The 6,070-nt window shown below is 44.3% G+C and overlaps 1 non-coding gene across 1 annotated transcript; it reads left to right on the forward strand.

Annotated features, from left to right (window-relative positions):
• Positions 1-948: 948 nt before the first annotated feature.
• Positions 949-1,021, forward strand: TRNAK-UUU (transfer RNA lysine (anticodon UUU)). The gene has a single exon. It is a non-coding gene; the product is annotated as a tRNA-Lys (tRNA).
• The last annotated feature ends 5,049 nt before the right edge of the window (positions 1,022-6,070 follow it).

Consider the following 6,070-nt stretch of genomic DNA (forward strand, 5'->3'; position numbering starts at 1 on the left):
TAAGTCGTAGCATGGCTGGGCACAATCTACAGGGCGTTGCGTGCATAGCCTAATTGACTTCTATGGACGATCCTCTGGGGTTGTTGTGGAAATTAAGGGCTTAGAAACAGAAAGGGTCCAATAAACAGGACATGCTCAGGAAATGATGATGATTGTTATAAAAGCCTCTCTACTGCCTTTTGAGTTACTTATTGTTATCATACCCATTTTGCAGATGAGAAAACAGACATTGAGCAACTCCTCCAAGGTCACCCTGGCAGCTCTGCCAGGCTTAGAACCCAGACATTCTTTCTTTGGAGCCCATGTTCCCTCTTTTTTTTTTTTTTAAATTAATTTATTTTTTTTTTTTGGCTGCATTGGGTCTTCATTGCTGAGAGCAGGCTTTCTCTAGTTGCGTTGAGCAGTGGCTTCTCTTGTTGAGGAGCACGGGCTGTAGGTGCGTGGGCTCAGTAGTTGTGGCACACAGGCTCAGTAGTTGTGGCTCGTGGGCTCTAGAGCGCAGGCTCAGTAGCTGTGGCACAGGGGCTTAGTTGCTCCTCAGCATGTGGGATCTTCCCGGACCAGGGCTCGAACCCACATCCCCTGCAATGGCAGGTGGATTCTTAACCACTGTGCCACCAGGGAAGTCCCTGGAGCCCATATTCTTAACCCCTATACTTATGACTCTTATTTGCTAGAAATTTATGAAAGTTTCAAGTAAGACAGACTTTTTCAAAATTTTATTTTAGACTCCCAGTGGTCTCTACAAATGCCTAAATAATCTTCTTCCATTTAAATTCCTTTGCAAGTTTTTTCAGAAGCAATTATAAATAAACTTAGTTATACTTAGTGCTGATCTTATCAATACTGTAAAAAAAAGGAGTAATGAGTTGACAATTACCTAATATTATAGAAGATATATGGATAATTGCCCCCAGGTCTTTCAAAAGTTGACATTTCTTGGGGAATTCCCTGACGGTCCAGTGGTTAGGACTCTGTGCTTTTACTGCCGAGGGCCCAGGTTCAATCCCTGGTGGGGGAAATAAGATTCCACAAGTGGCATGGCATTGGCAAAAAAAAAAAAAAAAGAAGACATTTCTCTACAAATAAAATTCTTCTCTCTCTCTCTCTCTCTCTCTCTCTCTCTCTCTCTCTCTCTCTGGCCCTGGCTATCCATATCACTAATAACTCCCTTATTTCGGGTTCTGGCTTGTGGATCCTACAGGTTGCAAAATAAGTACTGCATTTGGTTGCTGCTCAGAAAGATTGTGCCATAAAACATTACAGGCAAAGTTAAACAAGTGGCAGGGGAGAAGCCGTGTATCTGCATGTCGGCGATGCAATTTTCTGTTATTATTCATTATAATAACCATAGTGGTGCTTTCACCTCACCAGGCCCTTTGTTCCAAGGGTCACCATTCATACCTACCTTCTATTCAACACATACCCACTAAATAAGGGACAATTCCCATTTTACTTCCTGGGGTACCGAAAGGATTAATTGTAGAGTTAAGGTTAACAGCAGTAAGTTGGGGGAAGCAGAGACATATGCGGTCTAAGAGTTGGGTTATTAAAGTCAAACTCAATTATGCACAAGAGTGTAGTTCAACGTTTATCGTTGGATAAACCGAGGCAGTGTGAAAGGGTTCTGAGTTCTCAAACCAGCTTACTCTTTAGGGACAGAGTTTAATTTTAGTTTAATACAGGAGAAACATGCCCTCAGAATGGATGGGAGAAAGAACCAGCCATTTGGTTTGTCTTAATGTTTACAAATAACAAGAAAAATAAATAAAAACAGAAGTAACATCCAAAGAGAGCTGAGGGATGTCTCATCACGCATAAGAGAACTTGGGGAATAGTTGCTTTTAGGGATTTGGCAACAGTTGCATTTGTACATGCTGAAAGGAAAAAAGCGAAAAGCAGTGCTTTGCTGTGGGTCTCACAGACAACCAAGGGTGGGTGACACCAGCACTCTGTACCGTCAAGTCTGAAGACCCCCCAGCTCTCAGGATGTCAGACCCCGTACTAGGACTGTCTTTGGAAAAGGCACCCAAGTATAAATAGCAGTCATTTACACTCATAGAAGGAGTGTTTTTAACTTATCACAGACTGAGCTTCTGCTCATTGAGAAAAGGATCAGGAACGCAGAGCACCAGGGTGCCGAACGGGACCTGGATGAGGAACCCCTTGGCAGAGACCTGACAGAGGATGTCGACAGAATGGTACCTGGGACACTTTGGCTAATTTGATGGAGGCCAGGCAACACCTGACCAGGACGGTCGGTACCCGGGTCTTTTTTTTTTTTTTTTTTTTTTTTTGCGGGGGCCCAGCCGCTCCGCGGCACGTGCGATCTTCCCGGACCGGGGCACGAACCCGTGTCCCCTGCATCGGCAGGTGGACTCTCAACCACTGCGCCACCAGGGAAGCCCCGGTACCCGGGTCTTATGTGCCCCCATGCCCCGAAGAATCTTGGGTTCGTGGGGAAGTGATATTGAGCGTTTCATTCAAGTTTGCAATTAGCACACAGAGCAGAACACAGAGCAAAATCGGATACAAAGATGCAGAAAGCCGAGATCTTAACCTAGAAGACAAAGACCTTTGATCTCTAGAATTGCTGTTGCGAGACACTGGTGAGAGTAAGTCCTCAGCAGACCTTTCTATGTTCTCCTTTCCAGGCCTCTGCGGTGAGGATTTGCAGGATTCTCTGGGTGGGTGACAAATATTTTGAAGCACATTGGAGATATTTTTAGGCAGAATGCGGAGTGCACCCGCCATCCCCACCCATGGACTAGGGTAAACAGAGGCTACAGAACTCCTTGCACGGGAGAAAGCATTCCTTCCTTTCACCATGATAATATTTCTGTGAGCCGAGCAGGGATATGGGTGGAGGGCACATCCCGGACAAAGCCTCAGCTGTCTCCTGTGACTGTCATCTCTGCCTCCTGAGACCTGCAATAGCTAAAAAGAAAGGGAGAGAAAAGAAAAGAAAAATTTCAAGGAAAGGAACTGTTGGCAGCCTGCCCCGCCCCCCATCTCTTGGCTTAGAGGCTGGGGTACATCAAGCTTCCTTTTTTTCTCTGTGTTAATGACACCAGATATTGAGAAGCAACTTGCATCCAGAGGCATAAAGCCACCAAATTGCCTGAGGTGTTCTTCTTGGGTGCTCAGTGCCACCAGAGACAGCAGGAGTGTTCAGAGATGATATTTTTTTTTCATTTGCGTTTAATATACGTGAAGCCAGGTACATATTATTCCCTGCAGTGACAGAGCACCTGGCAGATGGTGAAAAAAACCAATGCGGACAGCCAAAGCTCTGCTTTTAGGATTGGGAAATGGGCCAGGGACACATCGCTGTGAGCCCCACCAATATTGAAAGGCAGGTGAAAGCAAGTCAAGGAGCATCCGGGGTACTCTTTTGACAAATAAGTTATTGGTTTTTGCTTTTAAACAGCAAAAAGCAACAGCGTGATTTACAACCGGCAAAACAACACTGAAATGTACACATCTAAAGCCAAGATCCTCCTCCCCTCCCATCCTTCCCTGCCCTCCAGGTAACTATTATTAACAGTTTGGTATGCATTCCATCGACCACTCTTCAGTATAACCAAGCAAGTATTCATGTGCGTATCATAGTGAGATTTTTTTTTTTTTTTTTTTTTTTTTTACTCCAGCCCATCAGGAAATCCTATTAGAAATATTTTCACAAAGAGAATCTGACCACTCACCCCCTCCACGGGGTCAGCACCCCAGTCTGAGCAGTGCCATCTCTGGCCTGGGTTACTGTCGTAGCCTCCTAAGTGGCCTTCCTGTTCCCTTTAGAATTTGTTAAAACAAAAGATGCATGTCCCTTCTGGACCTAAATTCTCTAAACATTCCCATTCTCCTCAAAGTCAAAGCTAAGGGGCTTATCTGCCCACGACAAGCCCTGCCCCACTCCTTCATCTGAGCCCCGACCTCCTACTCCTTTTCCAGTACCTTCTGTGCCCCATCCTGAGCCCCGGCCCCCTTCAAACGCCCCAGCTACATGCCCCCCAACCTTTCCACAGCGGGCTTCCCCTGTTCTGAATGTCCTTGCTCAGATTTCAGAATGGCTCTGTCCCTCTGGACGAGTGTCACCTTCTCGGTGCAGCCCTCTCTGCAAACCCTATCTTAAAGTTAAAACGCTATGTCCCACTCTACCTCCCCGTTACCGCCACTTTATTTTGTTCACAGCATTTGTCACCTTCTAATAAAATTTTCGTAATTTATAGTGTATAGTAGTTACCGTTTCTTCCCCAACTAGAATGTCTGCAGAGGTTTCCATCTGTTTGCTTGGTTTTCCAAAGGCCTAGATCAGTGCCTGGAACAATCAATGATGAACCATCAAGGAAAATTACTTTTGCATAATTGTTGGAAATCATTGCGTGACACTCCATAGGGGTGTGTTCTATCACTGATACACTCTTGATGAGGAACTAAACAATGACAACAACAAAAGGATCTTGACAAAGAAATAAAGTGTAACCCGTGGAGTAGAACAAGGAAATTGTGGAAAAGTGGGACCGGATGCCTCAATCATGTCATATATTAAGACTGGACCTTTTTATAAAATACATAAAGAACAAGGTCCTGCTGTATAGCACAGGGAACTCTATTCAATATCTTGTAATAACCCATAATAGAAAAGAATCTGAAAAAGAATATATATATATAACTGAATCACTTTGCTGTACACCTGAAACTAACACAACATTGTAAATCAACTATATTCCAATAATAATAATAATAATAATAGAAGACTGAACCTTTTAAAACATAATAAATGGCACTTTCTCTGGAGTGTTGCCTGGTACCAGTAATCTCACTGGTGTCATCTACATACTGGGACCAAAAAACAATAACAATAAAAATGCAAAGTTTCTAAAAATAATTTTGGTCAAACCTCATGATTTAGGAAAAGTCACCCTTCACTCTTTGTTCTCCTTTGAGCTACCTTTCTGAAAATTGGAAGTTATCAATGCTCAGCTCTGTCTGCCTGGTGCAGATGTGAGAACTAATACAGCCAAGGGATAGGGGGAGATGAAGATGAGAAACACAGATAAAGCCTACGGAAGGTCAACCCCTCCACCCTCTACTACACCAAGTCTCCCAGCCATACACCCTTGTTATAATTCATTTTGTGTACTGTGGCTCCTTTTATAGGCTCCCCATCCCTTTCCCCATGCTGTCAAGTTGCTAGGGAAACAGTAAAGGGCAGGGATATGGTTAGAGTGAGGAGGGATTAGAATGCCCAGGCTGGGTGCATTTTGTTTAGGTTATGGGAGAGGAGGAGGATATACACTCCAGGAATTATTGTGATTGCTCTCATGTCTCTAATGGTCTGTAAATATACATGCCAGAGGTTCCCGCCTCTTTCTGATTGCTGGACTTCACGAGCCTGACAAGACCATTGGGTCTGACTAGTGGGGAAAAACAGGCCAGCATTCAACTGAGCCGTATGAAATTCAACTGAATTGTTAAACATCTAGCTGGTATTTGAAATTTCTTCCCATCCAAGCATATTTCTCTTCCTCCTGCCTCTTCCCTTCCCTCAGAAAAATCAAAGCTCCCTTTGATCTTTGCAAGATTACCACCCAGTTACCACAGTATTGGCCCTACGGAGCCAGTCATATTTGCAGCTAGATCCTCTGTTTTACCACGTAGCTAAGTACAAGCCCCGTGGCTCAAATATTTTCAGATCCAGGCTTTGCCTTTTTCCACATGTTGTGGCCCAGAGGAGAGGGTGGGAATGGAGCACAGTGGCAGAGGAGCCAGTCTGGCCGTTGCCGTGGCAACTTGCTGTTGCGTGAAATCCCAGTGTGGGTGGTTGAGTGGTACCCATGTGTAGCAAATTTTGCATTCATCTGTTCCTTCACTCAACTCATCCAACAAATACTTATGCAACACCTGATATGTACCCCAAACTGTGCCACCGTGAGGAGAGTATTTATTTTTGTGCCTGCTGAAAGACGTTACTGAACCTTACAAAGTTCCATAGAGAAAAACCCTGTCCGCAATGATCATCTGTTTTTAGAAGAGAAGTGGAGTTCCTCCATTTGTAACTACAACACAA

Source organism: Physeter macrocephalus, chromosome 18, assembly GCF_002837175.3.
Source record: "Physeter macrocephalus isolate SW-GA chromosome 18, ASM283717v5, whole genome shotgun sequence".
Lineage (NCBI taxonomy): Eukaryota > Metazoa > Chordata > Mammalia > Artiodactyla > Physeteridae > Physeter > Physeter macrocephalus.